We start from the raw sequence: 17,576 nt of genomic DNA, 5'->3' as shown, positions 1-17,576 counted from the left end.
GGAGAAAATGCCAAAGGGAACCAAAAATAAATACCTGAGAAAATGTCTGATTAGATATATGCAGTGTATCTAAATCACCACAAGATGGCAATGACATCATTACAAGTAAGATTTATATTTTATGATTTGGCAGTTTGTTAATAATGCTGATCTTAGTGAATGCCATTGAAGAACTCATTTGAAATAAACTTCACTTATATACTTTAAAGGAGTATAGGGAATTTCTTGTGCAATGTTAAATTTCTTGTGCAATGTTAAATGCGGACAGCATATTCTGTCGGCATTTAGAGATGTAGGGCAGACATGATTCGCTATAGCGAATCATGTCCGAATGGAGTTTAATAAATTGACCCCATAGGATCCAGTTCTAAAAAGATCCTTGGTCTAGTGAGATTTTATAAGAATTCTCATCAGCCCTTCTATTTCCCTTATAAGAATTCTCATCAGCCCTTCTATTTCCCATATAAGAATTGTCATCAGCCCTTCTATTTCCCATTTAAGAATTCTCATCAGCCCTTCTATTTCCCTTATAAGAATTGTCATCAGCCCTTCTATTTCCCATATAAGAATTCTCATCAGCCCTTCTATTTCCCTTATAAGAATTGTCATCAGCCCTTCTATTTCCCATATAAGAATTCTCATCAGCCCTTCTATTTCCCTTATAAAAATTCTCATCAGCCCTTCTATTTTCCTTATAAGAATTCTAATCAGCCCTTCTATTTCCCTTATAAGAATTCTCATCAGCCCTTCTATTTCCCATATAAGAATTCTCATCAGCCCTTCTATTTCCCATTTAAGAATTCTCATCAGCCCTTCTATTTCCCTTATAAGAATTGTCATCAGCCCTTCTATTTCCCATATAAGAATTCTCATCAGCACTTCTATTTCCCTTATAAGAATTGTCATCAGCCCTTCTATTTCCCATATAAGAATTGTCATCAGCCCTTCTATTTCCCTTATAAAAATTCTCATCAGCCCTTCTATTTTCCTTATAAGAATTCTAATCAGCCCTTCTATTTCCCTTATAAGAATTCTCATCAGCCCTTCTATTTCCCTTATAAGAATTCTCATCAGCCCTTCTATTTCCCTTATAAGAATTCTCATCAGACCTTCTATTTCCCTGGTGGAATGATATAAAGCCACTTTTTACCCTGAAAACAGGGTGTCTCACTAAGGGGCGTATACTGCATTTTCGTATGGGAAGGAGATGTAGACATTACAAAAGTGCACAATAAATGTCATAATTTTAAAATCTTACAAAACTAATAATCGAACCATTTACACAAAACTATGCAGGGAAGAATAGTTTTGTTTAAAGGGACATAAAACCCAACATTTTTCTTCCCTGGTCCTTATAAGACATACAATTTTAAACAACTTTTCAATAAACTTCTATTATCAAATTTTCTTCATTTTCTTGTTATCCTTTCTTGAAAAGCAGGGATGTAGCTCAGGAGTGTGCACGTGTCTGCAGCACTATGTGGCAGCAGTTTTGCAACAATGTTATACATTAGCAAGAGGACCAGATGGCAACACTATTTCCTGTCATGTAGTGCTTCAGGCATGTGCTACCTACCTATGTATCTCTTCAGTAAAGAATAACATTTGAACAAAGCAAATTTGATAATAGAAGTAAAGTGGAAACTTTTTTTAAAATCGTATGTTCTGAATCACAAAAGAAAAGTTTTGTATTCTTTATCTGAATAATTAATTTTTTGGGGGCTTTCATGTCCCTTTAAAGGGCCATAATACCCTAATGTTGAAACACTTGAAAATGATGCAGCATAGCTGTAAAAAGCTGACTAGAAAATATCACCTGAACATCTCTATATAAAAAAGAAAGATATTTTACCTCACAAATTCCTCAGTAGCCACATCCCATTGTAAATGACTTCTAAGCAGCAAATCAGTATGCCTGTCCTGGGACAACTAAGGGATTGAGCCTCATGCACTCTCATCTTATTTCCCTATTCAGTTTAAGGAAGTTTACTATGAAATCTCATGAGATCACAGTAAAAGAGTTCATGACCTCAGCACTGTTGATGCTGATTGGCTGCTGTTCATTTCTTCATTTTTTATTTTTTTTTACCTGCAGCTGGACAGCAGCTAAATTATAACTTCTTACACAGAACTTACTCTAATAAACTGAGGAAATTGTGAGGTAAAATATCTTCCTTTTTTACATAGAGATGCTCAGGTGATATTTTCCTGTCAGCTTTTTACAGTCATACTGCATCAGTTTCAAGTGGTTTAGCATATGTGTATTATGTTACTTTAAGGTGCATCAAAATTCATAACTAAATTGTTAACCAAAAATCGTATTTTATCAAAAACGTAAAATAAATCTATTAACTATACACAGTGTAAATTGTAATTGAAGTACACTGGATGTGCAAAAAAAGCAAGAAATTCGTACTTAAAAGTAGAAAATACAAAGCGTAATATTTTTTTCGTAAAATGGGCTGAGCATGAGAGTTCCATAGGCGTATACAAAATTTTATCTCACATCCCAGTGTAATTCTCTAAACATTTTTGCATTAGAATGTATGGTGAGTTTTCAGCAAAATACTCAAAACACTGCATACAAAAACTGCAGCGAATGTAAGGTACAGTGCACCGAAAACAGCGTAATTTGATTTGTATTAAGCGTAATATTCATGTTTTAAAACAAGCTGGGTTCCCCCTCTGTACTTTACCCTCCATTGTGAACTTTTACTTAGCAGAGAGCTCTTATTATTTCTTTGGGATAGAGCTCACCACTTGAAGGGACAGCCCCTTTTTTTATCGAATTTCATGAGGGCTGCCCCTGCGAGTGTTAGTGTGGAAAACCAAAACTTAACCAGCAAATTGTTTAGAATTAGGCCTAAGTATAGTGATTTAACCCCGATATTGCTAATAACTAGAACACATCTACTGCAGGAATACCCTATTTATTGCCAGTACCCACAAAGTGCATGGATTTAACTATCATAATGCCAGTTGCCGGGATTTAACTCCATGTTTCTAAGAAAACATACAGAGCAGGTGTTTAATCCCCATATATACAGAGTGCAGTGAGTTAAGATTTATGTTACTAATAATAATTGGTGTGTAAACTAAATAAATAATGTGATGGTTTGTGATAGTTTACCCCTCATATTACCAGTGGCCCACACAGTGCAGTGATTTAACTACATATTACCAACATTTACACAAAGCAATCATTTAAGCACTTTTGCCAGTAAAACAAATATGAGGGGTTCAAATATTTCTGCCAGTGGCACATACTTCCTCTGATGTCAGGCTCCAGCCATTCTTCAGTGCCAGGGGTAAAGTGACATAGGTACTTATTTACCTGTTTCAAGAACAGGCATTAATTTACTGGCTAATGGAAAGTAGTGCAGGAATGTATTGGATGGAATATAGAGGTAAGAGATCAAAATTCACTACCCCCAAAATCTGCTTTCCTAAGCACAGGACATGTGTGTCAAGGCAAAAATACACCATGTATGAATCAAAGTAATTGTAGCTATAAAACACAAATAAGTGTCATAGCAAAGATGGATAGTTTTTTGGCAAAAAACTTTATATAGCTGATTGTTGAAGGTAACACACTCACATGATATCATATACCAGTTTAGTCTATGACTGGTCAATTGAACATATGATCTAGGAAGGAAGATGCACTACAGGGGACCTTTGCAATAAATTTGCTACTTACTTTTTTTTCCCTTTAATTTATATAGTTGCGCGTGATAGAGACAATACGCGTTTCAACAAAAAAACAGTAGAATCCCAATAGAAAAGCTGTTGAGCAAGGTATATCTGTACGTCAGCAGCACAGTTTGTAGCATGATTTCAGAATATTGTGTCACCATGAAACCACCATTGCTAACAGATGTAACTAATATATGCCCACACCATGATGCTCAGTCTTAGCCCTGTACGGTGCTCCTAGATACATGCTAGTTTGTATCTGTTAAAAAGTAACTTCCATGCAGCATGTTCCAGCACATACTTCAAAACGAGAGAAATCTCAATGTATTTTTTCCTGGTAAAGCATTTTATAAATAAAATAAATTCATAAATGTGACTATCACTAAGACCTGATAAAAAGATTTGTCTTTCAACATGATACAATGACACTGGTTGTCATGGATATTCCCTCCATAAACCACTACAGACAAACACAATGGCAGGATAGACTCTGAGGATGAGAAGCCAAGGGAGAGCAGCACACCGGCTCACAGCTCTCATCTCCAATTTAAACTGATAAATATGTGTAACCTACCTTGACAAAATAACATTTACAGTAAACATTAATTAATGAAAGGCAAAGGTGGATGGTACAAGTGATTCAATACAACACTGAGCAAAACAAGGTGCAAAAGATTCCATTAGGCCAGAGAAGACTTTACTAAAATATTTCATGTTAAAAGCAGTGAGTGCAATTTATGTGTTAGCCAGTGTATTCAAAGAAAGCATAAATCTTTTATACAAACCAAAAAAAGGTAATGCCTTTAAAACCAATATCTTATTGTGGTCATATCTTTTTTTGGTGTATCTTTGGCATAATCTTGTTGCAACAGCTGCGCTACAAAATGCAGTTTTTCCCGCCGTTCTGTGTTATGTATTGAAGCATTCCGTGACCATGTTTGCACAATTATTTTTCCTGGGTGCACTTTATTGTTTGCTGCTGTTGTCTTTTAGATCTGCTTTTTTGACCATTCTTTGCTTGCTGTTCCTGTACCTTCTATTGCAGTGTGTCACTGGTTTGTTTCCATGAAATTTGTCCACTCTCTTGTCTAATCTGTGTTGTTGTTTGGACTGATCTATTGCTGACCCGCCTATGTCTCCTCTGGGAAGTCATGCCCTACACTTAATCCAGCATGCAGAGTTTGGGCTCCATTTATCAAGCTGCGTATGCAGCTTTAAAGTGCCTTTGGTGCTTTATTGGTGCCATTGGCCTAGTGTAAGCAAAATGTGATTTATTTGAGTTAAAACCATACTAAAAAAAAATGGATTAATTCACCAATAGCTTTTGTAGTTCTCAAATTTTCACATAAACCTACTTGTGCTACATTGGTTGAAATAGCCAAGTTAGAGAAAGATCTGCTTGGTGGATATTCTCAGAAGTCAATATGGTTGTGACATAATGTTTTACAACAAACTTTCTCAGCTCAAGTTGGCCATCCTCAAAGCATTGATTTTTAAAAGACTTAAAGTGAATGTCTACTTTCATGATAATGTGTTCGGTTTTTAAAGAAACTATTAAAAACAGGGGCACTTTCATTCATGAATGTTTACATTGCACCGGAATTTACAAATACTTACCTTCTTCTCCTGAAATGCCGGATCGCCGATCCCCCACATGCAGGTCCTCTGTACTTCGTCAGCAATGACGAAACTGGCTTCGTCCAATCACGGCTTCCCCCCAGGAGCGTCCATCTGGTGAGGCCTCACCATGATTGGAGGAAGCCGGTTTCGTCATTGCTGTGTAAGTACAGCAGGAAGAAGCAGGGGGATCAGCGATCCAGCGTTTCAGGAGAAGAAGGTAAGTATTTGAAAAATCCGGTAAACTTTCATGAATCAAAAAGTCACCCTGTTTTTAATAGTTTATTTAAAAACTGGGCACTTTATCATGAAAGTTGACATTCACTTTAAGAACGACTTGTCATATCAAAATAACTCGGTTTTTAAAGAAACTATTAAAAACAGGGGCACTTTCATTCATGAATGTTTACATTGCACCGGAATTTACAAATACTTACCTTCTTCTCCTGAAATGCCGGATCGCCGATCCCCCACATGCAGGTCCTCTGTACTTCGTCAGCAATGACGAAACTGGCTTCGTCCAATCACGGCTTCCCCCCAGGAGCGTCCATCTGGTGAGGCCTCACCATGATTGGAGGAAGCCGGTTTCGTCATTGCTGTGTAAGTACAGCAGGAAGAAGCAGGGGGATCAGCGATCCAGCGTTTCAGGAGAAGAAGGTAAGTATTTGAAAAATCCGGTAAACTTTCATGAATCAAAAAGTCACCCTGTTTTTAATAGTTTATTTAAAAACTGGGCATTTTATCATGAAAGTTGACATTCACTTTAAGAACGACTTGTCATATCAAAATAACTAAATAATAAAAAAAAAATTTTTTTTAAATAATAAAAAAAATAATAAAAAAAATAAAGTTGGGGATTTCAAATCACTCGATCTTCATCTACCAACTTGCTATAATTAGAACTCATGAACTAAACTATAGCAAACCTCAGGTGTAATGATAGAATATACAGATATCAGTTATTATTAGGGCAATTTGGACAGGTAGAAGAAAATAAATAGACAATGCAATGCAAACAGACCCCCTGCAATTGTTAAAGATATTGAAGCCGATTTATGATGGCGCGAATGGGACTATATCGTCCTGTTTCCGCGCAAGCCTTCAGGCTCACCCGAAACCGCAGTTAAGAAGCAGCGGTGTTAAGACCGCTGCTCCTTAACTGTATCCGCCGCCTCTAAGCAGCGTACAGCAATCAAACTGCTCCTATACAATCGGGTTGATTGATAATTGTGCTATCGGCCGATAGGCCGCAAATTTGCAGGGGGCGGCATTGCACAAGTGCATGCTGTCCGCATTCAGCAATGTCTGTTGGACATGATATGCTGCAGTGTATCATGTCGGACAGACATTAGTAAATCGGCCTCATTATTGTATTTATTTTAATAAATGTATTACATTAAAATATGGCGCATTCAAAATACAATAGTATAATTTTAATTAAAATGTAAATATTAAATTACACATTATATACAAATCACATTAAATATTTAAACATAAATTAAAATTCAAAAGAATTGACATTGCAGCCTATAATTTACTAAAATTAAATGAAAAATATACTATTAATAATAATCAGATAGATTACGAGTTTGTCGTTATGAGTGAAAAAGCATAGTTATGGCCCATAACAATGCTTTTTCCCTAACACCGCTATTACAAGTCTTGTCAGAATAGCTGTACCGCACACTATTTTGGCCGTCACGCAACGTCAGTACCGCACTTTAAGAAAAGTCCTTTTTCAATGGGACTTCCATAGCGCCGGTATTACAAGTTTTGCTGTGAGGCCAAAAAGTGAGTAGTAGAGCCTAAAATAACAAGATCCGTACCGCCATCTAAAGTCAGTAGTTATGAGTTTTATGTTACAAAGCTGTAACATAAAACTCATAACTAAACTGTCACAAAGTGCACTAACACCTATAAACTACCTATTAACCCCTAAAACGAGGCCCTCCCGCATTGCAAACACTATAATAAAATTATTAATCCCTAATCTGCCATTCCGGACATCTTAAAAAATGTTTTAACCCTATTCCGCTGCTTCCCGACATTGTTGCCACTATAATAAACCTATTAACCCCTAAACCGCCGCCCTCCTGCATCGCAAACACTATTCAAATATTATTATCCCCTAATCTGCCTTCCGCCCACACCGCCGCTATAATAAACCTATTAACCCCTAAACCTAATCCTAACGTAACCCTAACACCCCCTAACTTAAATATAATTAAAACAAATCTAAATAAAACTTACAGTTATTACCTAAATAATTCCTATTTAAAGCTAAATACTCACCTGTAATATAAAACCTAAGCTAGCTACAATATAACTAATATAATTTATTTTAACTAGGTAGACTAGTTAGTAAATAGTTATTAACTATTTATTAACTACCTAGCTAAAATAAATACAAACTTACCTGTAAAATAAAAACTTGCCTTACACTAAAACCTAACCTAACAATAAAATAAAATAAATTAAATTAATACAATACAATTATCTAAATTCCAAAAAAACAAAACACTAAATTACACAAAATAAAAACTGAAATTATCAAAAATAAAAAAGAATTACTCCTAATCTAATAGCCCTATCAAAATAAAAAAAAACCTAGCCTACACTAAACTGCCAATGACCCTTAAAAGGGCCTTTTGTGGGGCATTGCCCCAAAGAAATCAGCTCTTTTACCTGTAAAAAACAAATACAGACACCCCCCAACAGTAAAACCCACCACCCACACAACCAAACCCCCCAAATAAAAAAATATCTAAATAAACCTAAGCTCCCCATTACCCTGAAAAGGGCATTTGAATGGGCATTGCCCTTATAAGGGAATTTAGCCATTTTACTGCCCAAACCCTAATCTTAAAATAAAACCCACCCAATAAACCCTTAAAAAAACGGGGGGGCGTGTCCGTGCTGCGTTCTGAACAGGACGCATTTTCTGTAGGCTCTAAAAGATCTCTCAATAATCCGCTGATTATTGGTGGCTAACAGCAAGAATCAAAGCATATTACTTGATAACTCCATGGATCAGGCATCCAGGATCAGAAATCCTTTTATTTTGCTGTTTATATGACAGTGGAGACTCAGATCGGAGAAAGGCCTTAGGCGGCGTCCTGCTGATAGGTACCCACCTCCCCCCCGGGAAGAGCAGGGTTATCAGTGCTGCTAGAGAAGTCTAGCTTACTGAATCTCTTCAACATCTATAGTTTACGGGACAGAAAACCTTTTACAACACCACAGGAGATAAATACTAGGAAGAACTGTGTGGAAGCTCATTTTTACTCTCCCACACTAACTATGATTGATATGATAGAACCGGAGATAAAGCATTGCCTTACAGCATCTATGGAAAGACTGGAGAAAATCTTTGAACTGCTAATGGTTAAGGCGCCATACGACTATCTGGTGAATAAAATCTGCTCTGATAGCGCGCCGGAAGATCAAATAGAGAGAACCTCTGACTTCAACAGCCAAAATGGAACCTACCTAATGGAATCCGCTATACCCAACGCATTTAATTGCAAAACACGCACAGAATATAAATGCATAACACCTAGCTACGGAATACTACAGCCAATAATGGATCTGACTCACAGTCCAGATTGCAAGTTCATTACAGTAGCGAGCCGAGATCTCTCTCAAATTGTAGCCCACCATTCGACATTTGCTCTACCTTATACGATAACACCCGCTAGACGGCTGAGATGGCCGCAACAAGAATATATAAGTCAAAGTTGTGTTGTGCCTCTGGGGGAGTCAGGCGTGGGCTTACAACCGGAGGGTTGCATGGAGTTACAGCACGGCATAGTGACAGATACCGCTAAACAGCTGTATACCCTGGTCAAAGGTATCGAATGTATAAGGGGAGATGGAACGGATAATCTTTGCACAAATATGGGACTTGCGGTCTCACAGCAGGCTCCGATGGTGCTAGAAAAACTCTCTGAGCTGCTTTTGGATTGCTGGCATAATGTTTCTACTGGGATCAGACGCTGGAAATATACAACTGACTCTTATGTGGACATTAATAACTTTCAAGCGAGCGATCGCTATCCAAGAACAGGAGAGGGGTAGGCTGCAGATGCCCCTTTCAGACGTTACAAATCTGATCTGTATGGTCCTACAGGGATACAATAGATATTGTTGTTAAGTCTATAGATAGTTTAATCTGCACATTTTAAAGATCTATGTTAGTATTCACTGTATTCTAAAGGGGGTTGGCGGGATGGTACATTAGAGCAGACAGCATGGCTCCACATATAAGTTAAAACATGCAACATGTGTTGGGAGGTTCTGGAATGTGTTTACTATACCCTTTCTAGCGTTCGAGTTATAATGTGTTGTGTGGGTGTTAGCATATATACTCCCCTTTGTTGTACAGTTAGAACCCTTTTACACAATTTTAAAGAATATTATTATTGGAATTTTCTTTGTCGCTCGCTACTTTACAACAAATAACCTAGAATTAAGAGAGCGATCATTGAGGGATCCCCCCCCTCCGCGTGGCTTGCGGCCGGGGCCCGTGGTGGGTGGACGGTTCTAAATACTTATTAGGGCAACAACTGTAGACTATAAACCCTTCTGTCCACATGGTTGAATATATGTTTTTATTAGCAGTGTGGACGGCATAATACCAATTGAGCCCATATGCCTGGGAAGGATAACTCCTTAGAAACCGCCTGAAGACCATATCACTGTATTATGGCGGCAGAGTATAAGATATAGCTCCAAGTTTATATGCCCGCTTAGCTTAATTACCCCACAGATCTCTTCAACCTAAAAATACAAGGTGTTACATACAATTCGCTAATTCCCAGTTAAAATTTTAATCTTCAGTAGCTCTCCTTTGAAATTCAAATCCTTTCCCTATATGCTTTTATTATATATTACGGGTGAGTGGGCCATAGGCCTATGGGAGACCTACGCAGTTATAAATTAAGCCATCTCATTTCAATCACACGGCTTCAGTTCCCTATCTTTTCTCCCTCTAGTTCTTCTTGATGTTTGTATTTTGTTTTGTTTTGCTTATTTGTTTTTTCTTTTTTTTAACTCCCATCAATACTTTTATCAGTCCTATCATTAAGACTCAAGAGTGGTCTGCAGTGTTAACAATGGGACCAATTGAGTGATACACTGATTTAAAAAAAAAAAAAATGTGATCTAGGTTGTCAAATTTATGATGAATATATATATGTATATATCATGTTTTTTCAGAATATGAACAATATGCTGTATTAGTGATAATTTGCTTGACATCCTTTTTGATGTATAACTGGTACATGCATTTTATGAAGTGTATTTGCATACATCTTAAATAAAGCTCTTTTGAAAATTAAAAAAAAAAAAAAAAAAAAAAAAAAAAAAAACGAACACTAACCCCGACGATCCACTTACAGTTTTCGAAGACCGGACATCCATCCTCATCCAGGCGGAAGAAGTCTTCATCCAAGTGGGCAGAGGTCCTCCTCGAAGCCGGCAGAAGTCTTCATCCAAGCTGGAAGAAGTCTTCATCCAGACGGCATCTTCTATCTTCATCCATCCGCTATCTTCTATCTTCATGCATCTGGTGCGGATCGGGTCCATCTTCAAGGCATCAGGCGCGGAGCATCCTCTTCTTCCGGTGGTCAACGAAGAATGAAGTTTCCCTTTAAGGTACGTCATCCAAGATGGCGTCCCTTACATTCCAATTGGCTGATAGAATTCTTTCAGCCAATAGGAATTAAAGGGTAAAAAATCCTATTGACTGTTGCAATCAGCTAATAGGATTGAGCTTTCATCCTATTGACTGATCCAATCAGCCAATAGAATGCAAGCTCAATCCTATTGGCTGACTGGATCAGCCAATAGGATGAAAGCTCAATCCTATTGGCTGATTGCAACAGCCAATATGATTTTTTACCCTTTAATTCCTATTGGCTGAAAGAATTCTATCAGCCAATCAGAATGTAAGGGACACCATCTTGGAAGACATACCTTAAAGGGAAACGTCATTTTTCGGTGACCATCAGAAGAAGAGGATGCTCCACGCCGGATGTCTTGAAGATGGACCCGCTCCACGCCGGATGGATGAAGATAGAAGATGCCATCTGGATGAAGACTTCTGCCCGCTTGGATGAAGACTTCTGCCGGCTTAGAGGAGGACTTCTGCCCGCTTGGATGAGGATGGATGTCCGGTCTTCGAAAACTGTAAGTGGATCGTTGGGGTTAGTGTTAGGTTTTTTAAGGGTTTATTGGGTTGTTTTTATTTGTATCTTAGGGTTTGGGCAGTAAAAGAGCTAAATGCCCTTTTAAGGGCAATGCCCATCCAAATGCCCTTTTCAGGGCAATGGGGAACTTAGGTTTATTTAGATTTTTATTTGGGGGGTTTGGTTGTGTAAGTGGTGGGTTTTACTGTTGGGGGTTGTTTGTATTTTTTTTACAGGTAAAAAAGCTGATTTCTTTGGGGCAATTACCCACAAAAGGCCCTTTTAAGGGCCATTGGTAGTTTAGTGTAGTCTAGGTTTTTTTTTATTTTGGCGGGGCTTTTTTATTTTAATAGGGCTATTAGATTAGGAGTAATTCATTTTTATTTTTTAAATTTTCATTTTTTATTTTGTGTAATTTAGTGTTTATTTTTTTGTTATTTAGATAAATGTATTTTATTATTTTAATTTATTTTATTTTATTGTAATGTTAGGTTTTAGTGTAAGGCAGGTTAGGTTTTATTTTACATGTAAATTTTGTATTTATTTTAACTAGGTAGCTAGTAAATTGTTAATAACTATTTACTAACTAGTCTACCTAGGTAAAATAAATACTTACCTGTGAAATAAAAATAAAACCTAAGATAGCTACAATATAACTATTAGTTATATTGTAGCTAGCTTAGGTTTAATCTTACAGGTAAGTATTTAGTTTTAAATAGGAATTATTTAGGTAATAATTGTAAGTTTTATTTAGATTTATTTTAATTTTATTTAAGTTAGGGGGTGTTAGGGTTAGGTTTAGGGGTTAATAGGTTTATTATAGCGACAGTGTGGGCGGACGGCAGATTAGGGGTTAATAATCTTTAAATAGTGTTTGTGATGCGGGAGGGTGGCGGTTTAGGGGTTAATAACTGTAATGTAAGTGGCGGCAATGTTAGGGGCAGCAGATTAGGGGTTAATAGTTTTATTTATGTGGTGGCTATGTTAAGGGCGGCAGATTAGTGGTTAATAGTTTTATGTAGGTGGCGGTGATGTCGGGGGGGGGGGGGCAGATTAGGGGTGTTTAGACGTGGGGTTTATGTTAGGGTGTTAGGTTTAAAGGTAATTTTTTCTTTCCCCATAGACATCAATGGGGCTGCGTTACAGAGCTTTTGTTTCCGCGATCGCAGGTGTTAGGCTTTTTTTTTGCCGGCTCTCCCCATTGATGTCTATGGGGAAATCGGGCATGAGCACGTCAAAGCAGCGCTTTTTGCAAAACTGTAATAGCAGCGCTATGAAAGGTGAGCGATGAAAATAACGTACAAGTAATTAGCGAGCAGCCATAGCGCAAAACTCGTAATCTGGCTGAGTAATAATAATATGAAATAAATAATATTTGCATTCCAGTTGTGTGCTTGGTGTTAAATCAGTTTACAATTCAGTTTTAATACAATTTTACACAGTTTTAAGTAATTTGAAACAATACACATTTACGCAAGTCAGAAAGAAAGGCAGTTAAACTCAACTTGTTTCAAAGTCGGGCAAAACTTGTTTTATTTATTTTACATTGAAAATTTATGTTGATAGATCAGCTTTTGGCCAACTTGATATGACCGAATGTAATTGAATTTAACTGATATAATTTCCAAATAATTTTTTTAAACAAGTAATTTGGAAATATGTAGCGTTGTGATCTCCCTATTTCCTGCAGTCAATTAGTCATTTGGGCCAATACCTAAGACTTTTCTTTTCAAATATACAAAAATCAAGCTAAAAACACAAGATGATAATAACTATTAAAATCAATACAAGTTTCAGATCAGCATAACCTGTTATCTCCATGTAATATGTATTCTGACTTAGAAAATGTTTTTATACCTTGCACACAAAAAGAAAAGCATACATTTAAAGTTTTAAATCTCCATAGCTACTGTTTATTTTTTTGCCAAATAAAGCAAGGAATGCACAAGCTGACAGGGTATACGTATACTATCCTGTGATTGGCTGATGTCTGTCACATGATACAGGGGGCAGGAAAATGGGAGAAAAATAAATGTCAGAAAAAAATCTAGAGTAGGTGTTAAATCTTCTGCTCAAATTAGCCCTCTGAGGAGAAAATAAGACAAATATAGATTAAATGTGGGGGCGGAGCCAACTCTGGAGCTGAACGGTCGCACACTACAACAGCTCTGACTATATTATACATAAAAAATAATCTTTTCAACAGTTCAAGGCCACATATTCCATCAATAATAACAATTTGTAAGCTCAGACGATCTACACAGATTAATTTAAAGAGAGGAAAGATAGATAGATAGATAGATAGATGGTGCCTCTCTGCCCTGGAGTCTATCTTGCTGTGAAGAATCTCAGAGAGTGGCCATCTTCTGGCCCACGTGGACACCAGCAGGCTGAACTAGACCGGCTAACTGATACCCTACAGCCTTTGACAGAGGTACATGATGTCTAATCAAACCATGGAAACTGAAGCATATATTGTAAAGGAGATCAGCAAATTTGTAGAGGACTGCTGCGCTATGTTCAAGTACACATTTAAAATGGCTTCCCAGCCGGCTGAAGCAAAATTTGCGCCTCCAAAAGCAGCAACCTAAATGAATGGTCTGGACGCCGGAGCCCGGAAATTCTAAGTCAGAGAACTTGACTACCCCATACGCGACCTCTGGAGCCTCAGATAAAGCAATCTCTACTTTTCAACCTAAAACCCCGACTGCAGGGATACTTACAGCAAAGCAATGTCCTCAGCCAGCGAGAGGGTTGCTTTTTAGGAGACATTTTCTGCCGGGGTCCTGCAGGTGGCAGGGAGGTCGATCCAGGGTGCTCCCTTGGTGTGAAAAAGTTTGGAAAGAGAGAGACATGGCCCCCGCGGCATTGCTTGGGACACATTGCTCAGAAGCAATACAGGAGAGACTAGAGATTCGATGCTCCACTGCTCAGAGGCACTATGCACGGTTGTGGGTGCAGTGCAAACAGCAAATGAGCTATAACACAATGTTGGCCCAGGTGGATATACTTCATAGGTCAAATGAATAACGGCTTATCCCTAAGATGTTATATTTGGTCTTTACTGATATTGAGAAACTTGTATTTAGTGAACTCTGCTCTTCAGTATAGACATTTAACATGAGGGGTGTTAGATAAGTATGTACTCGTAAATATAGCTATGTTTATGGTTCTAGATGTTTAATTAATATGGCTCATACTTCTGGAGCATATTGTTTTTTTCTATAGCATTTTATTAGAACAACCTATAATTTACACTCTTCATAATGATTGACATAATACGCTTGATATTTGTGCATATGGTATACTAACTGGATAATGTTCTTCTGTTTTTGTTCATATTACTTGGATAAGCTGTGTTCTTTCTACTTAGTATTTGTCCCTATATATCTGACTAGGTCACCCACAACTTCGTTTTTCTATTGAGAAAATTACATCTACAATTACAACCTAATAATTGAATGTATTCTCACATATACAGCATATACCCATGATTTTATGTTACCTACTCGTATGTTGTAATGTTTGCCTTAATTAGGACTCCTCCATTTAGGCTTGTATTGCATTTTAATTAAATAAAGTCTAGATATTAATATTATTTAACCCACCCTACTAAAGTAGAAGGTTTACAATACAGAGATATTTTAAAATGGAATTTTGATGTAAATTGCTGAAGTCTCTTTACTGAATAGTAAGAATGGTAACAGACTGTTTATACCGTATAGGCATAAACATATGGTCCGCCTTGCTGTGGGGCATAGGGCCCGTGCCCGCAGGGAGGGGGAGCCTAACATGTTATTGTAGACAGCATTCTTAGCAGATTTGCATAATAGAGTCCTAGACTTCTAGTGTTAGTGGTAGTTACGGAATGGTACCCAGCTATATGTTAGACTTCAAGTTAAGCATCTAAGATATAATCTGTTTTACCCTGTTCATAGGCACTCATATATCAAGTCCTGGGTTACGTAATTGCTTATAAGATGGATCACAACTGCTGTGCTTTTACTATTTGGGGATTGTTTGACTAGTCTTTATTGCGGCAGTTATATGAGAATGACATAGGGGTCCATTTATAAATGTGCAGACGGACATGATTTGATATAGCGGATCATGTCCGCTGCACATCAATAAATGCCAACAGCATAGGCTGTTGGCATTTATCATTGCACCAGCAGTTCTTGTGCACTGCTAGTGCAGTACCACCCCCCTGCAGATTTGCTTCCAATCGGCTGCTAGCTGGGGTTGTCAATCAGCCCGATCGGATTCGATCGGGTGGATTGCTGTCTGCCACCTCAGAGGCGGCGGATGAGTTAAGGAGCAGTGGTCTTAGGAGTGGGTCGGAGGCAGCATCCGCTGGTTCTTAAATAGACCCCTAATAGACCCCTAAGTGTGTGAACTACAAAACCAATAATATGTGATAACATAATTTATGTAAGAACTTACCTGATAAATTAATTTCTTTCATATTGGCAAGAGTCCATGAGCTAGTGACGTATGGGATATACAATACTACCAGGAGGGGCAAAGTTTCCCAAACCTCAAAATGCCTATAAATACACCCCTCACCACACCCTCAATTCAGTTTAACGAATAGCCAAGTAGTGGGGTGATAAAGAAAGTAAAAAGCATCAACAAAGGAATTTGGAAATAATCATGTTTTATACAAAAAATCATAACCACCATAAAAAAGGGGTGGGCCTCATGGACTCTTGCCAATATGAAAGAAATGAATTTATCAGGTAAGTTCTTACATAAATTATGTTTTCTTTCATGTAATTGGCAAGAGTCCATGAGCTAGTGACGTATGGGATAGCAAATGCAATACCCAAGATGTGAAACTTCACACAAGAGTCACTAGAGAGGGAGGGATAAAAATAAAAACAGCCATTTTTTGCTGAAAAAAATTAATCCTCAACCCAAATATAAGTTTATTCTCATAAATGAAAAGAAAAACTTAAAACATAAGCAGAAGAATCAAACTGAAACAGCTGCCTGAAGAACTTTTCTACCAAAAACTGCTTCCGAAGAAGCAAATACATAAAAACGGTAGAATTTAGTAAATGTATGCAAAGAAGACCAAGTTGCTGCTTTGCAAATCTGATCAACTGAAGCTTCATTCTTAAAAGCCAACGAAGTGGAGACTGATCTAGTAGAATGAGCTGTAATTTTCTGAGGCGGGTCTTGATGAATCAAAAGCTTTAACCACGAAGCCAAGAAAACAGCAAAAGCCTTCTGACCTTTCCTAGAACCAGAAAATATAACAAATAGACTAGAAGTCTTCCTGAAATCTTTAGTAGCTTCAACATAAAATGTCAAAGCTCTTACTACATATAAAGAATGTAAGGATCTCTCCAAAGAATTCTTAGGATTAGGACACAAAGAAGGGACAACAATTTCTCTATTAATGTTGTTGGAATTCACAACCTTAGGTAAGAATTTAAATGAAGTCTGCAAAACCGCCTTATCCTGATGAAAAATCAGAAAAGGAGATTCACAAGAGAGAGCGGATAATTCAGAAACTCTTAAAGCAGAAGAGTTGGCCAAAAGAAACAACACTTTCCAAGAAAGTAGTTTAATGTCCAAAGAATGCATAGGCTCAAACGGAGGAGCCTGTAAAGCCTTAAAAACTAAATTAAGACTCCAAGGAGGAGAGAATAATCTAATGACAGGCTTTATATGAACCAAAGCCTGCACAAAACAATGAATATCAGGAAGTTTAGCAATCTTTCTGTGAAATAACATGGAAAGAGCAGAGATTTGTCCTTTCAAGGAACTTGCAGACACACCTTTATCCAAACTATCCTGAAGAAACTGTAAAATTCTAGGAATTCTAAAAGAATGCCAAGAAAATTTATGAGAAGAACACCATGAAATGTAAGTCTTACAAACTCGATAATAAATCTTTCTAGAAACAGATTTACGAGCCTGCAACATAGTAGTAATCACTGAGTCAGAGAAACCTCTATGACTAAGCACTAAGCATTCAATTTCCATACCTTCAAATGTAATGATTTGAGATCCTGATGGAAAAACAGACCTTGAGATAGAAGGTCTGGCATTAGAGGAAGTGGCCAA

The sequence above is a fragment of the Bombina bombina genome, chromosome 1, assembly GCF_027579735.1.
Source record: "Bombina bombina isolate aBomBom1 chromosome 1, aBomBom1.pri, whole genome shotgun sequence".
Lineage (NCBI taxonomy): Eukaryota > Metazoa > Chordata > Amphibia > Anura > Bombinatoridae > Bombina > Bombina bombina.
Note: the sequence above shows the minus strand (reverse complement) of the source record.